The 22174-nt window shown below is 46.0% G+C and overlaps 1 long non-coding RNA gene across 1 annotated transcript; it reads left to right on the forward strand.

Annotated features, from left to right (window-relative positions):
- The first annotated feature begins 7151 nt into the window (after nt 1–7151).
- On the forward strand, nt 7152–18605 carry LOC140479430 (uncharacterized). The gene is made up of 2 exons (XR_011961034.1): nt 7152–7473; nt 17730–18605. It is a non-coding gene; the product is annotated as an uncharacterized lncRNA (long non-coding RNA).
- The last annotated feature ends 3569 nt before the right edge of the window (nt 18606–22174 follow it).

Here is a 22174-nt window from a genome sequence, read left to right on the forward strand (position 1 = left end):
CACATGGAAAACAGTGACAGGATTGGACACAGTCAGCATGGATTGTGGGAAGGGAAATCATACTTATCAAATCAACTGGAATTGCTGGAGGATGTAAGGAGTGGATTTAATAAGGGGGAGCTAGTGAATGTTTTTTTTTCTTTATTCATTCATGGGATGAGGGCATCACTGGATAGCCAGCATTTATTGCCCATCTCTAATTAGTTAAAAGTCAACCACATTGTTGTGGGTCTGGAGTCACAGGTAGTCCAGACCAGGTACAGATAGCAATTTCTTTGCCAAAAGGACATCAGTGAACCAGATGGGTTTTTCCAACAATCAACAGTGGATGCATGGTCATTATTAGATTCTTAATTCTGGATTAATGTGTTCATTTGCACTTTCAAGAGACTTCTGATAATCCCACAAAAGAGCATTGCGTATAAAATTAAAGCTCATAGGATTGGGGGCAGTGTACTGACATGGATAGAGAACTGATTGCAGACAGGAAACAAAGTCATATAGTCACAGAGTCCTCCAGCACAGAGACAGGCCCTTCGGCCTAAACTGGCCTACTCCGACCAAAATGTCTGATCATGCTAACCCAATTTCCATACACTTGGCCCATGTCCTTCTGAACCTTTCCTATTCATGCATTTGGCCAAATGCCTTTTAAATGTTGTCAATGTACCCAGTGCAACCACTTCCACTGGCAGCTCATTCCATATGCGGACCATCATTTGAGTAAAAAAGTGCCCCTCAGGTTCCCTTTTATTCCTTACTCTCTAACCTTAAACTGATGCCCTCTCGTCCTCTATTCACAAATCCTGGGAAAAAGATTGAGTGCATTCACCCTATCCATGCCTCTCATGATCTTACACACTGCTGTAAGACTCTCCCCTCAGTCTTCTATGCTCCAAAGAAATAAATTCCTAGCTTGTTATCCACATTATATTTCATCTGTGACTGACTCAACCCGTCCAAATCACACAGAAGCATCTCTGCATCCTCCTGACAGCTCCCCCTCTCAAACAGCTTTGTGTCATCTGTTAAACTGGAGATATTAATCTTAATTCCATCATCTAAATCATTAACATATGATGTGAGTAGCTGGTATCCAGGCCTGTGGTCCAGACCTGAGCTCATCCAGCCCTTTCAGAAAAAAGCCCGTTTATTTCAAAATTCCATCTATATCAATGATTTGGATGAGACTGTACAAGGCATGATTCATAAATTTCCAAATGACACTAAAATAGACGGTATCGTGGACAGTGAGGAAGGTTATCAGAAAGTGCAGCAGGACTTTGATCAGCTGGGGAAGTGGGCTGAGAAATAGCAAATGGAATTTAATACAGACAAGTGTGAGGTCTTGCATTTTGGAAAGTCAAATCAAGGTAGGAGTTTCATGGTGAATCATGAAGGAGTGTAGTGGATCAGAGGGACCTTGGAGTTCAGGTGCACAATTCTCTGAAAGTGGAGTCACTGTTGGACAGGGCAGTGAGGAACAACTCCGACCCTTGAGTTCTGGCAACATCCTCATAAATTTCTCCTGCACTCTTTTCAGTTTAATAATATCCTTCCTATAACAAGGTGTCCAAAACTGAACACAATAATCCAAGTGTGGCCTCACCAACATCCTGCATAACTGCAATATAACTTCCCAACTTCTACAGTCAATGCCCTGACTGATGAAGGTCAGTGTGCCAAAAACCTTCCTCACTGCTCTTCAGTCCTGACTGCTCTTAGCTGCTGTGATTGTCACTGATTGGACACTTATTATTAGAGATTCTGACCACAGCAGAAAGCCCCAGTGTAAAAAATAACTGCAAAGACTGTCAGATCGCAAGGTTTAAACTTCACCAAAAGAGGAAGTGATAGAAGGAGCTCGGAGCAGCTGGCTGTTTGTTACTGAGATGGGAGAAAACTGTGAACCATCTGCACTCCCTAGAATCTGACAGCACATAAGAATATAAGGACTAGGATCCTGAGTATAATGATGGTAAAAGTGTCAGTCACTCTCTCACAAACACACACACGGAGATCAAAAACAGAATCCAGCAGCAGCTCTGTCTCCAAGCTGTGAAGCCTACACAGAATTTTTTCCTCATTCATTTTTTAACTGGCAGGATAGACCAAGCAGGGGAGGCAACACAGTGGTGTGTACAGTCGGAAGGGAGTTGCACTGGGAGTCCTCACCATTAACTATGGAACCCATAAAGCATCATGACAGTAGATCAAACATGGAGAAGGAAACCTCCCTCCCCTCCAACCTCAACTGAGCAGTCAGTCCTCCTCCATGTTGAACAACACTTGGAGGGAGCACTGAGGGAGGGAAGGATGCAGGATATACTCTGAGTAAGGGACTTCAAAGCCCACCATCAAGAGCTGCTCAGAAGCATCACTACTGTACAAGCTGGTCAAGTTCCAAGTGATTCCGCTGCGAGACTGGAGCTGGGGCAGGTGGCGAGGGAACCAACAAGAGGGAAAAACATACTCACTGTCACCCTCACCAATCTGTCTGCTGCTGGTGTATCTGTCCATGACTGTATCAGTAAGAGTGACCAACTCACAGTCCGTGTGGAGACAAAATCCCATCTTCACATTGAGATTACCTTACATTTTGTTGGGCAAGAGATACAGGATGTAAGGAAGAACTTTGTTTTTAGCAGCAATTGGTAATGACTTGGAAATTAGTACCCTTTCAGGTGAGGCAGGTGAAGACACTCAGTGATTACAATGACAGATTGGATGGGCTCTTGATGGAAATAAACCTGCAAGGCCCTGGGGGCTGAGGAGGGGAGGGGGTGGGACTGACTGGATTGCCCCATGAAATGACAGCATTTACCTGACAGGCTGAATGTTCTCCCCCTGTGTTGGAAATAGGTCTCACTCAATGAGGGGTTCACAATTGGAGAGTTTGGATGCAGTAAATACAGGACAAATTGTTTCTCCAGGCAGGAGGGTCAGTAACCAGAGGGCACACATTTCAGAAATGGTCTGAAGGACAAGGGAGAAGATAGGAACATTTTTATCCAGCGAGTTCATGATGACGGTCTGCAAGGTGAGTGGAAGTGGATTTAACAGCAACTTTCAAAAAGGCTTTTGGAGAAATAGCTGAAAAGGAAACAATTGCAGGGTTATACAGGAAAGGCTGGGTAAATGGGACTCATTGGACTCATTTGACTCACAGTCACAATCGGCCCAGTGACCTCTGTCTGTGCTGTATAAGAGCTTACACACACTTAGTCTCACCTTTACACAAAGACTGGGAGAAACAGACAACCCAGTTTACAGAAAAGTGTTTTCTCAAGGAAAATGTACACAGTGTCCAAATGTGGCCTTACCAATGCCTTGTACAGCTGGAACATGATGTCCCAGCTCCTGTACTCCCTGCTTTGACCAGTGAAGGTGAGCGTGCCAAATACCTTCTTTATCACCCTGTCGACCTGTGGCCCCACTTCCAAGGAATTATGTCCCTGTACCTCTCAGTCTGTCTGTTCAACAACACTCCCCATGGCTCGACAATTATTTGTGTAATTCCTGACCTGGTAAGTCTTACCAAAATGTAACTCCTTGCACTTTTCAAAATTCAACTCCATCTGGATTTGTTGACCCACTGGCCCAGTTGATCAAGATGACATTGCACTCTTTGGTAACCTTCTTCCCTGTCCACGATGCCAGCAATTTTAATGTCAGCCACAAACTTCCTGACCATTCCTGCTATAGGGCTTATGCCCGAAACGTCGATTCTCCTGTTCCTTGGATGCTGCCTGACCTGCTGCGCTTTTCCAGCAACACATTTTCATTCCTGCTATTTTCTCAGCCAAATTGTTCATTTAAATGATGAACAACAGTGGATCCAGGTTCGGTTCTCGTGGCAGACGGCTGGTCACTGGCCTCCAGTCTGAAGAACAACCCTCTCTCACCAGCCTCTGCCTCCTACCATCAGGCCAATTTTATATCCAATTGGCGAGCTCTCCCTGTATCCTATGTGATATAATTTTACTAAGCAGTCTACTATGGGGAACCTTGTCTAAGGCCTTGCTAATGTCCATGTAGACAGAGTGTATTGCTCTACCTATCTTCTTCTTCTTGATTACTTCTTCAAAAACTCAGTCAGCTGCTCATCTCAATTGGAAACTCCAGTGAATAGGAGGCCCATGTTTACTGGTCTCCTTTGGAGAGTCCAGTAGGAAGGAGGCCAATGTTTACTGCTTTTATGGCTTCAGTGGTAAAGAGGCCTATGTTTCTCCATAAAGCAGCTTTGTGAACTGAATTTCATGTTTACTGGACTCTGTTGGAGTATCCAGTGTGTCATGGAGTTCATGGTTGGTGTGGGTCCAGTTTCTCTCTGTTGTAACTGTGTGATGCTCTGACCCTCATCCCAGTCAAAAAGCCTGACTCAAAGACTGATCATGAAAGGTGCAGGAAAGGGAAGGGATTGGACAGGATGGGTCAGTGGGTCAGAACCTGTCCTGTCCCTCCAGCTCACACTGATGGCCTGAGGATCTCCCCTCTCTGCTGGGCCTTCGTGAAGTGAGCTTTGTGTCCAAACCAGTCCCCAGTGAGAATCGGCCAACAGCACAGAACTGCCCTTCAAATGACAAGAATCTGTCAGTCTTCTTGAGAGAGACCAAACCCTGGTCAATGTGAGAAATGGGGCCTTAATCCAGGAAAAGACATGCTTCTGGGGTCAAGGGTTAACATCCATTAGTGGGGCAGAGCAGAGGGAGATTTGTCCTGCATTCAATTGTCACCACCCGGGACACTTTGAGAAAGAGAGAGAAGCGAGACAGAGAGAGAGGTAGAAGATGTATGTGTGTGTGTGTAATTGAGGGATAGAGGGAGGAGCATCTGAGACAGTGTGGGATATGTGAGGGGACCAAGAGAGAGATAGAGGGAGGTAGAAGTAGTGAGATTGAGGGATAGAGAGAGAGAATCAAGATGTGACTGAGAGGGATGGAGAGAGAGAAAGAGACAGGATGAGTGTGATACCAAGAATGAAAGGAATTGAGAGAGAGTTGGTCGGGTTGAGTGTGTGTGTGTGAGAGAGAGATGAGTATGGTTAGAGACAAAATGACAGAGAGGGAGGGAGAGAGACTGTAGATTGGGAATGCAGGCAGGGAGGGAGAGACAGAGAGAGGAATAGAGAGGGGCAATTAATATTTGGAAGTTTTCTTTTGATGCGAGAGATTGAGTGAGTGACAGTGAGAGAGAAAGATGCAGAAGTAGAGATTATGAGACGGAGTGAGGAAGCGTGAGTGAGTTGGAGAGAGTGGCTATGAGACTGATTGAGAGAGAGAGAGAAAGGGGTGGACAGCTCCAGGTCACCACATTCTGGAAAGGATGTGATTGTACTTGAGAGGGTGCAGAGATTGACCAGCATGCTGACTGGGATGGAGGGCCAGCTGTGAGGAAAGCTTGGAAAGTTTGGGATTGTTTTCTTTGGATAGTGAAGGTTGAGAGGGGACCTGATAGAGGGGTATAAGATTATTCAGGGCATTGATAGGGTGGGCAGGAAGGCACTTTTTACAAGAGTCAAGGATTCAATAACCAGGGACAAACATTGAAGGTAACACAGACATGGCCACAGAGAAACTGCTGCAGGAGTAGGCCATTCGGCCCTTTAAGAATGCTCTATCATTCTGTATGATCATGGCTGATCCTCCATCTCAAAGCCATATTCCTACTTTCTCCCCATTTCCTTCATGCAGTTAAAATGTAAAACAATTGTCTCTCTCTTTCTCTTGAATATATTCAGTTCCTTGTCCTCCACAGTTTGACTACCCTCTGAGTGAAGAAATGTTTCCTCATCTCAGTCTGAAATGGTCTACGCTGTATCCCCCTGAGATTGTGACCCCTGGTTCCAGACTCCCCAACCAGGGGAAACCTCCTCCCTGCCCAGCCCTGTTAGAATGTTATATTATTCAATCAGATCCTCTCTCATCCTTCTAAACTCAGTGAGTCCAGGCCCAGTTGATTAGAGAGTGAGAAGTGTGTTGGGGAGAACTGTTTTCACCCAGAGGGTGGTGGGAGACTGGAACTCACTGCCTGAAAGGCTGGTTGAGTCACAAACTCTCGTGACAGTGGAGCATTGTTTAGATATTCACTTGTGTTGCTGCAGCCCCCAAGGTAATGGGCCAAGAGCTGGAGGATGGGATTAGTGTCATCAGATCTTTGCTGACCAGTTTAGACACAATGGGCCAAATGGTCTCACTCAGTGCTGTTATCCTCAATGACTTTCTGAGACAGAGAGAGAGAATGGGAGTGAGTGAGAGAGAAAAGAGGTACTGACGTGTCTCTCCCTGCCTGATGCCATTTACATACTGAGGAACACCCAGTCAGAGTCTCACAGGCTGCAGCTTTATAAAGCAGAGCCCAGTGAAGGGAGAGTTTATCAGGAACCAGGCACAGGGACAGGAGCACACACCATGATTTCACACATCCAGCTGATCTGGCCCCTGTTATTCTGTGTCGCAGGTACAAATCTCTCTCCTTCCACCTTGAATCTTTCGCTGCTCTCCATTTCACTCCAATTCCAGTGACTTGTGTTTGATGGGAAAATGCTGAAACCAGAGGAATGCTCAGTGTCTCCAATAATCTCTCATTTGACAGGCTCTTTCTGTGACAGTTCTGACTTCACTGTGTTTCTCTCTGACCCCTCAGGTATCAGTGGGGACATCATCATGAGCCAGTCTCCCCCGGTGCTGTCAGTGGGACTGGGCCAGACCGCAACCACCACCTGTAAGGCCAGTCAAAGCATTAGCAGCTCCCTTGCTTGGTACCAGCAGCGAGAAGGTCAGAAACCCTCTCTCCTGATCTACAGTGCAACAACTCGATTCACAGGAGTCTCCGATCGATTCACCGGCAGTGGATCAGGGACCAGTTTCACCCTGACAATCAGCAACGTTCAGAATGAGGATGTCGCTGACTATTACTGTCAGCAACATTATAGCTACCCTCTGCACAGTGATACAGATCCGTACAAAAACCTCAATACACACAGCACCAACTCCTGTACTGACCCAATCCACAGTTATATAAAATATATAACAATGGACACACCATCCCACCACCTGAACTGACACATTCACATTTACATCTAAATGAAACTGAACAAACTAACCTATGCCAGCATTGTCACTGTACACAACACACTCCAGTCCCTGTGGTGTCCACCACTCACTGAAGGCCTCATGTTTCCACCTACACTCCATGACCACACTTGAAGAGCAGCCGCAAGATTGAACATCAAAAAATATATTTCGCAAACTGCCCAAGCCTAGCTGGACACAACCCAGAGATACAGACAGACAGAAAAAAAGCCATGAGTGAGGGAGAGAGAGAGGGGCAGGGAGAGGGTAAGAGTGGCTGAGAGACAGGGAGAGGTTGAGAGTGACGGAGAGTAAGAAAGAGCAGAAGTTTTTGTGCAGTCTCTGCACTGGGAGCTCTCACTGTGGCTTACGTTCGGTTCAGGAACCAAGCTCAGACTGAGTAAGTAAACCTCAATCCTCTGTTATTAACCCTGTCAATACTGAAACACAATTTCTAAAACACAAATGCTGAATTGTTGAAGGTGTTATTTAGCAGCTGCAGCGAATGAAATGGTTGATTGAGGAGCACTGTCTCTAACAGGGTGTACAGCTGTATCTCTTTAGTTCCATTGCACCCTTTAAAAAGCAAGATATAAGTCAGTCAGTTTTACTCACCGTGTGGAGGAGCTCTGTCCATTTGCAGCCTGTGGTCCCATTCCTGCAGCATGGAGTGAAATCAGTGAGTAGCCTCCTGCCAGTCTCAGTGTGACAGACACGGGCAGAGTTTGATGTGAGCTCTGGCTCCCCGTCCCAGTCTCTGATCACACTGACCTCAGCAGCACAGTGAGACACTGAGCTCCCACCTCCCCCAGCTTTAACTCTGCTCAATCACACAATCACAGAATTGTTACAGTGTACATGGAGACCATTCCACCTGTCCTATATGTACTGGCTCTCTGAATGAGTAATTGACCGAGTGTCATTCTCCTCACTTCTCCCTGTCACCCTGCACATTGTTCCTTTTCAAATAATAGTCTCACTCCCTTTGGAATGTTTCATTTGAAGCTGCCTCCACCACACTCTCAGGCAGTGCATTCCACACCTTAACCACTCACTTTTGTTACTTTTCCCAATTATTTTCAATCTGTGGTCTCTCAGTCTCAATCCTTTCTCAATTGGGAACATTTTCTCCTTATGTTTTCTGTCCAGGACCCTCCTGGTTTTAATTCCTTCAACAAATCTCCTCTCAGCCTTCTCCAAAGAAGACAGTCCCAAATTCTTCAGTAGACCTTCATAACTGATGTTCCTCATCCCTGGAATGACCTTTGGGAATTTAATTTGCCATCTCTACAAAACATTCACATGCTTCCTGAATTATTCACATTATTTATGTCCCTCATGATTTTATAAATGTCTCAGCCTCCGATGTTGCAGGGAAAATTGCCCCAGTGTATTCATCCTCTCCCGATCATTCAAACCCTCCAATTCCGAGCAAAATCTTTGTAAATCTTTTTCTGCACCTTTTAAAAGTTTTACAATATCCTTCCCATCGCAGAATGATCAGAATTGTTCACATTATTCCCAAAGTGGCCTCACTAATCTCCTGTACAGCTGCAACATGATGTCCCAACTCCGATACTCAATACAGTGACCAATAAAGGCAAACGTACCCAACATCTACTTCATCGTCCTGTCTCCCTGTGATCCAGTTTTAAGGAATAATGCAGCTTACCTTCACCTTCACCTTCACCTTCACCTTCATCTTCATGTCTCTTTTATCAGCAACACTCCACAGGGCCCTACCATTAACTGTATAACTCCTGCCCTGGTTTGCCTTTCCAAAATGCAACATCTCACATTTAAATAAATTGAACTCCATTTGCCACACCTTTGCCCATTGCCCCATCTGATCAAGGTCCCACTGTACCCTCAGATAAACTTCTTCACTATCCACTGTCTCACCAATTTTGGTGTCATTTACAAACTGATGTTAACTCCTATATTCACAGTGAAATAATTTATTTAAATGACCAAAAGCAGTGAACCCAGCACCACTCCTTGCGGCACACAGCTATTCACAGATCTCCAGTCTGAAAATCAACCCTTTACCACCACTCTCTCTCTCCTGTCTTCAAGCTAATTTTTTTTTTACCCAAATGGCTAGCTCCCCCTGGATCCCATGTGGTCTAACCTTACTAGTCAGTCTATCATGTGGAACCTTGTCAAACACTTTACTGAAGTCCAAACAGACACTGTCTCCTGTCTGCCTTCATCAATCTTCTTTGTCACCTCCTCAATCAAATCAGGGAGACACAATTTCCCATGCACAAAACCACATTGATTATCCAAATGGATGTAAATCCTGTCCCTCAGAATCCACTCCAATATCTTACCAAGCACTGACATCAGGCTCATTGGTCTATAGTTCCCTAGATTTTCCTTATAGCCTTTCTGAAATAATGATACAACATTAGCCATCCTCTCTGCTCCTCCAACACCTTACCTATAGCTGTAATGATAAACATATCTCAGCAAGGGGCCCAGCAATCTCTTCCCTAGTTTCCCACAATGTTCTGGGATACACCTGATCAGGTCCTCGGGATTTATATACCTTTATATCTTTTAAGGCCTTTCGCATCTCCTCAGTTGTATTGTGGACTTTTTCAAAACGTCACTATTTTTCCAAATTCCCTCACTTTCATGTCCTTCTTCCCAATAAATACTGACCTGAAATATTTGCTTAGGGTCTCACCCATCTCCTGTCTTACCAAAATACAGCACTCACATTTATCTGAATTAAACTCCATCTGCCATTCCTCAGCCCACTGGCCCAGTTGGTCAAGAGCCCATTGTACTCTCAGACAGCCTTCTTCGCTGTCCACAATGCCATCTGAAAATTCACCTGAACACACTCTCACAACTCTGGCCCCTCTCTGCCTGTTACACTGCTACTTCCCTAATCTATATTCAGAAATTAAAGACCCCGTCCCCCTTTATAATGATTCTATCATATTTGCAGGTCTCTGTAAATTCCTTGCATTTGTATTCCTCCACATTCTTTCCACTGGGTGGTGATTTATTGTCTACACTGAGGATTCCGTGGACCTTGGTGTTTCATTCTGATATTCCCCACTGGCTCCCACAGCCCAGCTCATCCCAAAGGAGCTCAGTCACAGCTCTGTTCAGGAGCAACGCTGTCTGGTCTGGCCAAATCTCATCTCCCCCAGATCCACTCCCAATGTCCCAAGAACCTAAAGCCTCCCTCCTGGACCCGCTCTCCAGCCCCACAGTCACCTGTGTTATCCTCCTGTTCCTCTTCACACTTGTGGGGGGCACTGGAAGTAATGTGCAGATTCCTTCTTTTTAGATCCTGCTCCTAATTCCTTTCCACGCTCCTGAAATTCTGACTGTAGGACTACATCCTATTTCTCCCTCTGTCACTGGGACCGATGTGGACCACGACTGCTGACTGTTCCCCCTCTCCCCTCAGGGCGGTCTGCAGCCGCTCAGTGACATCCTTGAGCCTGGCACCAAGGAGACAACACACAATCCTGGATTCCCATCTGCAGCTGCAGAAACACCTATCAATTGCCCTCCCTTTCGAATCTCCTCTCACTGTTGCTCTTCCAGTCTTCGTTGTGCCCCCCTGTACAGCTGAACCACCCGTGGTGCCAGGGACTTGGCTCTGGCTGCACTCCCCAGATGAACCATCATTCTCATCAGGATTCCGAACTGAATCCTGGTTGGAGAGTGAGATGCACTCAGGGGATTCCTGTACTAGCTGCCTGGTCCTTTAGGACTGTCTGCTTCTCCCCCATTCCCTCTCTCCCTGCATACTCTGAAGCTGCAGAGTGACCACATCTAGAAACGTGCTCTCCACGGAGCTCTCAGCCTCACGGACTCTCCGCACTGACACCAGCTGCTGCTCAAGCCCCGAAACCCAGAGTTCCAACTGCTGTCACTGACCACACTTCCTACACTCTTGGAATTCCAGGAGCTGGGAAGCATTCTGAAGTTCCCACATGGATGCGCACACTCTCCACTCTTTGGTTACCTCTTGGCAAAGTTCTGATGACAAACAGCTACATCAGGGCTCAGTCCAGTGGGTTCAGTGTTCCAGGGTTTTGGGGAAACTCTCCAGAAGACTTTAAGAAGTAGGAGCAGAAGTCAGCCATTCAGCCCATTGAATCTGCTCTGCCATTTGATCTTGGCAGATATGCTTCTCATCCCCATTCTCCTGCCTACTCCACAGGTACCATCAATCCCCTTAACAATCACAAACCTATCTATCTCTGTCTTAAATACACTCAGTGACCTGACCTCCACTGCCCTCTGTAGCACTGAGTTCCACAGATTCGCCACCCTCTGGCTGAAGAAATTTGTCCTCATCTCAGCTCGAAAGTGTTAGCCCTTCATTCTGAGGCTGTGCCTTGGTTACCTAGTCTCCTGTTTTTGGAAACATCTTCTCTGCATCCACTGTACCCAGGCCTATCTGTATTCTGCAAATTTCAATAAGATCCCTCCTCATCCTTCTAAACTCCATCGAGTACAGACCCAGAGTCCTCAACCATGTCTCATATGACAAGCCCTTCATCCCCAGGATCATTCTTGTAAACCCCTCCAATGCCAGCACATTGTTCCTTAGAATATGGGTCCCAAAACTGCTCACAATATTTAAAATGCAGTCTGACTAGAGCCTTACACAGCCTCAGCAGTACATCTCTGCTCTTGTGTTCTGGCCCTATTTAAATGAATGCGAATATTTTATTTGCCTTCCCAAGCACAAACTGGACCTGCCTGTTAACCTTAAGAGAAACCTGAATGAGATTTGTCCTTTAGATTTCCAAAGGCTTTCCTCATTTAGCAAACAGTCTTTGCATTTCTTCTTCCTCCCAAAGGGCATAACCTCACACTGTAACACATTGTATTCTATCTTCCAATTCTTTGCCCACTCTCTGAGCATATCCAGGACCTTTTACAGCCTTCCCACTTCCTCAACACTACCTGTCCCTCCACTTATATCATGTCATCTGAAAACCTAGCAACAATGTCTTCATTTCCTTCATCCAGATTGTTAATGTATAACATGAATAGTTAAGGTCCAAACACCCTGCAGACCTCTACCGGTCACCAGCTGCCATTGTTCCTCGCTCTCTGCTTTATGCCAACCTGCCAGTCCTCAGTCCATGCCAGTACCTCACCCCTAACACTATCAGCGCTTATCTCATGTCAAATGCCCTCTGGAAAATCCAAATAGGTTACTTCCTCAGACTCTCCTTTGACTGACTGGCTCATTGTCTCCTTTGGGAATTCTAACAGATTTGCCAGGCATGACCTCCCCTTGGCTCAGCCCTATTTTCTCAATGCACTTCCAAGTCCTCTACAATTTCATCCTTCAATTGAAGTCTAAAACCTGACCAACAACTGAGTCCAGGGTAACTGGCCTATAATGTCCCATCTTCTACCTCCCTCCTTTCTTATACAGAGCTGTTATGTGAGCCATTTTCCTGTCCCTTGCCCCCAACAAATGCCACCCTACCCCACCTCCACACCCTGACTCCATTGATTCCTGAACGATCATCACCAATGCCCCCACAATCTCCTCAGCAATCTCCTTCAGAACACACTGGTGTAGTTCATTCAGTCTGGGTGAGTTATCCACATTCAGACCTTTCAGCTTCCCCAGTACCTCCTCCTTAGTGATGGCCACTACACTCCCCTCTGCCCCCTGACAGTCTTGAAGTACTGGTATGCTGCTGGTGTTTTCCATTGTGCAGACTGATGCAAAGTATCGATTCAATTCCTTGGCTATTCCTTCATTTCCTATTATTCTTTCTCCAGACTCATTTTCCGGCAAACCAAAGTCTATTTTTGCCTCCCTCTTCCTTTTTATATATCTGATAAAACTCTTGCAATCTATTTGTATATTACTGGCCAGCTTACCCTCACATTTCACCTTCTCAACCCTTAGTGCTTTTTTCGTTATCCTCCAAAAGTTTTTAAAGACTTCCTAATCCACTGGCTTCCCACTATTTTCCACCACATTGTATGCCTTTTCCTTTTGCTTTTTTGCTGTCGACCTCCCTCATCAGCCATGGTTACCTTGTCCTCCCCTTAGTATGTTTCTTCTTTTTTGGAATGATTTCCTGCTCTGCTTCCTGAATTACCCCCAGAAATTTTGCTATTTGCTGCCCTGCCATCTTACCTGCTCGGCTCCCCTTCCAATCAACTCTTGTCAGCTCCTTCCTTATGTCTTTATACTTTACATTACTCAATTGAAATACTGTTCCATCTGATTGCAGCTTCTCCCTCTCAAACTGCAGGGGGATTTCTATCATATTATGGTCACTTATCCACAGGGATACTTTCATCTTCAGCTCACTAATCAAGCTTGCCTCATTACACATCACTGAATACAAAACTGCCTGTTCCAAATGATCAACCACAAGCTGTTTCAAAAACCATCTCGTAGACATTCCATGAAGTCCTTTCCTTGAGATACACTACCAAGTCCACCTATCCATTGAAGTCTGCCCTGACATTTTGTACCTGGCGTTTCTATCTCCTGATTGGTTTCCTTCCCCACACCTTGATTACTGCTTGGAGGCATGGACAGAACTTGCATCAGATTATTTATTTCTTGCGGTTCCTCAGCTCGACTCACACAGATTCTACACCTTCTGTCTCTCTATCACTTCTTGCTATTGATTTAATTTCATTTCTTACTAACAAGGCAACACTTGCCCCTTTGCCCATCTGCTTGTCCTTTTGATGGGACATGTATCCTTGGATATTTAGATCCCAGCCCGGATCCCCTTACAGCCATGTCTCTGTGACAACCACAACATCGTACCTGCCAGTTTCAATCTGCACTACACGATCATTGTGTATACTGTGTGTGTACAACACCCTCAGTCCTGCATTGACTGCCCTCCTTCTCATCATTGTCCTCTTATCTGCTGTGCTTTACGTTTGATCTCTGATCCTTCCCACACTTTCTGTCCTATTACATCTTCTAGAAGCTTGAAAAACCTCTCCCTCCACTTTAACAGGTTTAAATTCCTTAGAAACTCAATTTACCTCGACATGTGGCATCACTTTGTCGACCTTTATCGGAATGCTTCGTGCATTTAGATACAACCTCTTTAAGTTTGTTCTATCATTGATTTTCCCTGCAATTTTATGCTTCCTTTGATATTCAAAATTCCATCCCTTTCTTTTATTTTCTGATAATCCCATCACTAACCAGCAATCCTACCTTCTCCTTTACCTTCCATTTTCTCATCTTCATCCAACTGAGCCAAATTACTTTCTCTTTGGGTTGAGTTCAGGCCAATATTTATCGTTGAGCCAACATCATTAATGCTCTTTGATCTCATTGCTTCTAGTGGGATCTTGCTGTGCAGAAACTGGCTGCCATGTTACTGACATTGCAACAGGGGCTGCTTGTCAAACAAAACGACCTGTTGGAGTCTTTTGGAGAGCCTGAAATGTTAACGGCTGGATTGAAATACAATTAGAGTCAGAGAGATGGACAGCACAGAAACAGACCCTTCGCTCCAACTTGTCCATGTTGACCAGATAACCTAAATTCATCTCGTCTCATTTGCCAGCATTTGGCCCATATCCTTCTAACATGTTCCTATTTACATATGCATGCCTTTTAAATGTTGTAATTGTACCAGACTTCACCACTTCTTCTGGCAGCTCATTCCACACATTTAACACCCTCTGAATGATAATGTTGTCCCTTAGGTCCCTTTTAAATCTTTCCCCGTCACCTTCAACCGATGCCCTGCGGTCCTGGACTCCCCCACCCTGGAGAAAAGATCTTCTCTATTCACCCTATATATGCCACCCATGACTTTATAAACCTCAAAACAGTCACCCATCAACCTGCAATGATCCAGGGAAAACAGCCTCAGCCTATTCAGCCTCTCACTTTCGCGCAAATCCTCCAACCTTGGCAACATCTTTGTAAATCTTTTCTGAACCATTTTAAGATTCACAACATTTTTCTTGTAACAGGGTGACCTGAATTACACACAGTCTTCCAAAAGTGCCCTGATCAATGTCCTGTATAGCTGCAACAGCTCCCAACTCCAATACTCAATGCACTGACCAATAAAGGAAAGCAAACCAAATGAATTTGTCACTCCTCTACCAACCTGCAACTTCATCTTCAAGGAACTATTCTTCATTTTTTGGATGAACTGAGAGTCTTTCAGTTGTGAAAGATGCCATTCCATGGCACTATTGGATAAAGAGCAGGCAGTTCCCCCTGGTGTCCCTGGTCAGTATTTATCCCCCAGTCAAAATCACTAAGAATGTACTTCTCTGCTAATTATCACATGGTGTTTGGGATCTTGCTGGACACAGTCTGCTGGAAAGATCTATTGGGACATCCTGAGTTGGGCACAGGTGCTACACAAATGCAAGTCTTTCTTTCAGGGTTGGAGTCTCCTGATCCGGATCCTCATCCATTGTATGAGCACTCTCACCTTCCAGGGGTCATGGGGTCATTAGGAACAGTGACCCTGTCTGACCCTAGGACACTGAGACTCTTTGCAGCCTCACCCTTGACCCTCAGCCCAATAGTGTGCAGCAAGGTTTGTAATATAATCCAGAACCTTCTACACAGACACCCGATGTGACTCTTTCCTGAAATGTGTGGATCCGAGTCTGCTCTAATGTTCTCGAATAAAGTTCTCCTGATCTGTGGGTGATCGGAGGTTTGTTAAAGAAATATCGAGCTCCATCCCACTTTCCAGCTCTTGCTCCACAGTTCTGGAGGTTTCGCTGTTTGAAGTGAACATCCAAGTGTTTTTTTTCAGTATGATGAGGGTTTCTGCCTTTCCCACCCTTTCAGACAGTGAGTCCCACATCCCACCAACCTCTGGGTGAAAACAAATACCCTCAACTCCCCTCTAACCCTGCCCCCAACTGATTTCAAACTCTCCCCATGGTTATTGCCCTTTGTGCTGGTGGAAATCAGTCCTTCCTATCCAATCTATCCAGGCCCCTCAGCATTTTACACAACACCATCAAATCTCCCCTCTGCCTCCTCTGTTCCAATGAACACACTCCCATCCAATCCAATCATTCTTCAAAGCTCAAAATTCCTGGTCTCTCGAGGGATCACATCCTTCCTGTAATGTGGTGACCAGAACCGTACACTGTTGTCTCACTGTACTTTAACTGGGGTTTTATACAATTCCAGAATAAAAAAACTCCTTGCTTTCACTCTCAACCAAAAATGAGATAAGGGAGGTGATGGTCTCATGGTATTATTGCTGAGCTGTTAATCCAGAGATCCAGATAATGTTCTGGGGACCAGGGTTAGAATCCAGCAGATGGTGGCATTCAAATTCAAATTTAAAAAAATCTGTAATTAAGAGTTTAATGATGACCATGAAACCATCATTGATTGTTAGGAAAAAGCCATCTGATTCCCTAATGTCCTTTAGGGAAGGAAACTGCCATCCTTACCATGTGACTCCAGACCCACAGTAATGTGGTTGACTCTAAACTGCCCTCTGGGTCATTATGGATGGGTAATAAATGCTGCCGATCCAGCAATGCTCTCATTCCATCAAGGGAAAAAGAAAAAACAGTTTCTCCCATGTGTCTTCTAAACCACCTTACTGACCCGCATTCATTAATCACCATGGCCACATCTTCAGCTCCAAACACATCTGACTTCCAGCTTCAAAATGATGAGAGACATTCCTTCATTATCTGAGAAACAGATCGAAACATCAAACACAGGAGCAGCAGTAGGCCATTCGGCCCTTCAAGCCTGCTCCACCATTCAATATGATCATGGCTGATCATCCAACACAGTCCCCTGTTCCTGCTTTCTCCCCACATTCTTTGATCTCTTTAATCCAAAGAACTATATCTAATTCCTTCTTAAATACACACCGCATCTAATTCCCTTTTGCTGGAAAAATGGATGACAATTATTGGGTTGTTGTTTTTTGACCAGAGTGGACACAATGGGCTGATGGGTCTTTCCGGCTCTCTGACACTATTATTATTTATTATGAGTAACTGGGTACCAAGGACTGACCCCTGTGGCACCCTAAGTCGTAATTACTTGCCATTCAGAAAAAGACTCCTTCTTTCTGTGCTGTCGGCTAACCAGTACCCGATCCATGTTAGTACATGGCCCCAATCCTCTTGTTCATTCGGTCGAGATCGGGAAGTCCCACCTTTACTCTTTGTGGGAACAGATTCTGAATGACCTCTGTCTCGTCCTTCAAGGGCTCCCACTGCCCTGACACTGATTTCCCATCATGTCACTGCTCCCGGTCCACTTTTACCAAAGCACCACACAGTTTAGTAAAATGAAAAGTTTTATACTTACTGCACAGTTCTCCATTTCCATCCATATTCTCAATCTCACTGAGTTCTGATCACTGTCACGAAAATGCTCCCCCATTGATAGCCTTTCCAGGTGCACACATTCATTCCATAAACAATGGTCGAAAACTGTCCCTTCTCTCTCAGGGGCATTTAGGGTTGGGCAATAAATGCTGGCCCTGCCAGTGACACTCACATCCCAAGAAGCAATTTGAACAATATCTGTTCTTTTGTTGGGTTTATTCTGTATTGACTAAAAATGTTCAAAAAGATTGTGTTGCCAGTGAATATTTGTGAGGGTTGAATTCCCTTCGAATGGCAGGGATTAAAATTGCTCCTCTTATCTTTCAGGCCGTGAGAACTCTCAGCCCAAGCTGACCCTTCTGCCCCCCTCCCCGGAGCAGGTCAATGCCAAGAGCACTGCCACCCTGGTGTGCCTTGCCAATCACTTCTATCCCGATGAGCTGGAGGTGCAGTGGAAGAAGGATGGTGCAGTCATTTCGGACGGGGTTCAGACCAGCAACTACCTGCGAGCTTCGGACAGCACCTACAGTGTCAGCAGCCTGCTGACCCTCTCTGGGTCTGACTGGGAGTCCAACGCTCGCTTCTCCTGTGCCCTCGCCCATGTGACACTCCCCTCTCCCCTCAGCAAGAGCATCAGGAGATCAGAATGTGTTTAAAGTGTTTGCGATAGTCCATAGAGGAGACACAACTTTAAATAGAACAGGGCTGAGCTGGCAGGACAAAGGTCATTGTCAGCATTGAATTTCATCTCTTTTCCTTCTCAGGACGGCTCAGAGAACCTTCTGAGGTTTGGGTATTAAAGCAGGTCATTGCGACAGTGTCAAGAGAGCTTTACACGATGTCAAACGTCATGCTGTACCTTGTCCAGAAAGTGTTTGATTGGGACAGGGTTGACTTGTGATGCCAAGAAAAATCTCTTGAAGTTGCTGAAGACTGTCAGCTGTACAAAACAATGTAACCTCAGAATTCTCTGCTTCAGTAAACCAGATCTTCTTCCTGCTTAGCTGTCAGTTCCAATTTAAGGTTTGGTCACTGTTTAAAGGGACAGGATTATCCTGTTGTTGAGAAAATCTCCACAAGTGTTTTTCTCAAGCTCCATTGTGGCTGTGAATTTGAGCAGCTTCCTCTGTATGGGCTGTTAATTGCAATTTTTTTCTGTCAATGTGAATCTGGAAAAGGGAATAAAGATGAAAATTCAGTCTTTGTCGCTGTGTGCTTTGGAAATAGATGACCTCCCCCCCACCTCAGTTGATTGGCTGCATTTCAGCAGGTCATTTTCAAGATTGGCTGGTTGGCCTGCCAATCAATTATAATCATCAATCATTTCAAATGATCCCTTTGATCAGGGATTTGTGTAGGTTACAAGATTCCAAAAAAGAACACAAACTGAAAGCTGTTAGGACTCAATAAGTACAATCTGAAGCATTCCCTCATCACTCTGTTGGTCCTGGACCAGCTGATGGGATCGCACTGTGCAATCTCTGCTGCATGTTGGTTAGCCACTGAAACAATCTTTGGCCATTCACCAACATTGTCGGCCTTGTGTGTCTCTCTGAGTGTGAATGTTTAACTTAATGTTGCCTGTAGATCTCTGAGTGTGGGTGTGTTACTCAGAGAGACACCCACATTCAGAGACTCCTGTGGACCGCGAGTCTGTTCCTCAGTGCTGCCTGTCTCTCAGAGTGCGTGTGTTACATACTGTTGCCTGCAGGTGTCTCTCTCAGTGCGCATGTGTTACTCTGTGCTGTCTGGAAGTGTCTCTCTGAGGTCTGTGTCTCCGAGCGATGGATTGAGAACGGGCTTTGTTCTCGGGATTGAAGATTAGGCTTTAATCTTCTCAAATCATGAATGAAAAACAGTTCAGCTGATTCAGCCTGAGATGGCTGCTCATTCAGATGGCCAAAGTTAAAAAGCACACAACACCAGGTTATAGTGAAACAGATTTATTTGGAAGTAGAAAGCGTTCAGAGCACTGCTCCTTCATCAGGTAGCTGGAGGGTCATTGGACACAGAATTTATGGTAAATTCAGATGGCAGCTGAGAAAGGTGAATACCGAGAGTGTATTCTCGGTAAGTGAGGGATTTCAGAGGCAGTGGGCACTGTGCTCCGGAATGTGTTGCCCAATTCCGAGGGGATTCTCTGAATCCAGGGTCAGAGCAGTCGTGACTGCCTGCCCAGCCAATGCTGACTCCCCATAGTCATATTTCATTGCTTAATTAACCCAAAACTAGGAGCAGCAATATTACATTTCAGGGAGGGGAGCTGTCTGATGGAGGGAGGTCAAATTCTTGCAGCCCCAAGAGAGGTTGCAGTGGATTAATGACAGGTTTGACCACCATGACGGTGCTACCTTCTCCGCCCCCCGCCCCCGCCCCCAACACCGCCCCAGCTGTGATGACCCTCGGATTAAAAGTGTGACTGCTCTGGGATGATGACCACATTCCTGGGTGATGGAGGGAAGGCCAACCTCTCCCAAAGGCAGCACAGGGTGGATCGAAGGGGCATCAAGTGTAAGCATGGAGAGATTGAGGGTGACAGAAGGAAGGGGTTGGTTGGTAAGTTGTTATTCAGAGTCGGGTCCCAGAGCATCAGTCCTTCTGACACTCCCCTTTTTATCTGTCAGCCAGGGCTCCCTGATTGGACAAGGTTAACTGTCCCTGTTAGAGAACTCATATTTTATCGAAAAGAATAAAACATTTATTGAACAAGGAGCTCAAGAGCTAAACGACACTAGACAAAATAATGGTTTGAAAGGTTTCATCATGGACACTGCAAATAAGATTTGGTGAAGAACTTTTTCACTCAGCAGGTGGTGAGAATCTGGAATAGACTGTCATAGAATCCCTAAAATGAGGAAACAGGTTATTTGGCCCAACACGCCCACACTGATCCTTGGAAGAGTTACCCACCCAAGACCCAATCCCCTATCCTATTATTTTACTTTTCTGCTGACTAATGAACCTAACCTACATATCCCTGATCACTATGGGCAATTTAGCACAGCCAATTCACCTAACCTGCACGTCTTTAAATTTTGAGAGGACACCAGAGTACCCAGAGAAAACCTACACAGACGTGGTAAGAATATGATAACTGCACACAGACAGTTGCCTGAGGCTGGAATCAAACCTGGGTCAAAACACTCAGAAAAGCCTTGACTTCACTCCAGCCTCAGCCTCCACATCTGCCTCACCCACTCTGCAACCAAGTCTGCAACTACATTTCCCATGGTCACCCATGAGTCCTACTGCCTACCTGCAGCCAGCAAGAACACTCGCTCTCCCTCCTCACCCATACACCCCCACAGTGCACCCTATCCCTCCACTTCTCCCTCTTTACTGCATCCCCACCTTCCCACTTCCCCACCTCACTCCACAACCCACCTCCGCCCCAATCCCCTTTCTCTCCCACACCCATTCCTCCGTGCTACATCAAAACCAACCCTCACCCACCACATGCCATCACCCTTTCCCCCAAAAACGCCACCCACGAGCCTTGTTACATATTTACTATGCCCCCTCGACCTCAAACATTCTGAGGCCAAAAGGTCCATCCTCATGGAAGGGCTCACATTCATTCCCCTCTGCTTCCACCTCAACAAATCCCACACCCTCCAGGATGTGGAGCTCTTCTTCGGCCATCTCTACCTCCATGTCTTCTTCTTTAACACAAACTCACAACCTCCCTCTGACGACCCCGACACCTGCCTCCAATGTTCCTCCTCTGCTTGGTCACCCCCCCCCCACCAGCCGTCCCGACCTTAGATCTCTTCATTGCTGACTGTTGATGTGTCTTCAGCCGCCTTAATTTCTCCACCCCCTCACACTCTCCAATCACACTCCCTCCGAACATGCACTGCTGCACTGTCTCCACACCAACCCCTGGTTCACCATTAAACCCGCTGACAATGGCAGAGGGGTGGTTATCTGGAGAACGGCTGTAGCCATGTCACAGAGGCCAAACGCCAACTCTCAGGCATCATGTCCTACCCCCCTTGCCCATGACCCCACCGTGACCCATCAGACCCAAATCACTCACACTGTCAGTGCCCCCATTGCTTCAAGTGATCTCGCTTCCACTGTCTCCAATCTCATAGTCCCCCAACCCCATAAAGCCCAGTTTTATCTGCTCCCCAAGATCCACAAGCCCAACTACCTGGCAAACCCCTCATTTCAGAATGCTCCTGCCCCACTGAACCTCTCTCATCCTACCTCGACTCCATCCTCTCCTCCTTCGTTCAGGCACTTCCCAACTTCATCTGCTACACCAACCATGCCCTCTATCTCTTCAGTAACCTTCAGTTCCCCAGACCTGAGTGCTTTATCTCCATTATGGACATGCAGTCCTTATATATGTCCATACCCGATAAGGATGGCCTCCAGGGCCTCCACTTCTACCTCTCCGACAGACCCATACAGTCCCCTGCCACTAATACCCACCTCCGCCTCGCCAAACTGGTCCTCACCCTCAATAACTTTTACTTTAACTCCTCCCATTTCCTCCAAATCCAGTGTATGGCCATGGGCACCCAGATGGGCACCAGCTACGCCTGCCTCTTTATCGACTATGTTGAACAATCCCTCTTCAGTACCGACACAGGCTCCATCCCCCCACTCTTCCGCCATTATATCAATGACTGTGTTGGTGCAGCAGCCTGCACCCAGGCTGAACTGGAACAGTTCATTCACTTCACCCACAACTTCCACACCATCTTCAAATTCCCTAGGTCCATCTCGGACACCTCCCTCCCCTTTGTTGTCCTCTCCATTTC

Source organism: Chiloscyllium punctatum, chromosome 7 (genome assembly GCF_047496795.1).
Source record: "Chiloscyllium punctatum isolate Juve2018m chromosome 7, sChiPun1.3, whole genome shotgun sequence".
Lineage (NCBI taxonomy): Eukaryota > Metazoa > Chordata > Chondrichthyes > Orectolobiformes > Hemiscylliidae > Chiloscyllium > Chiloscyllium punctatum.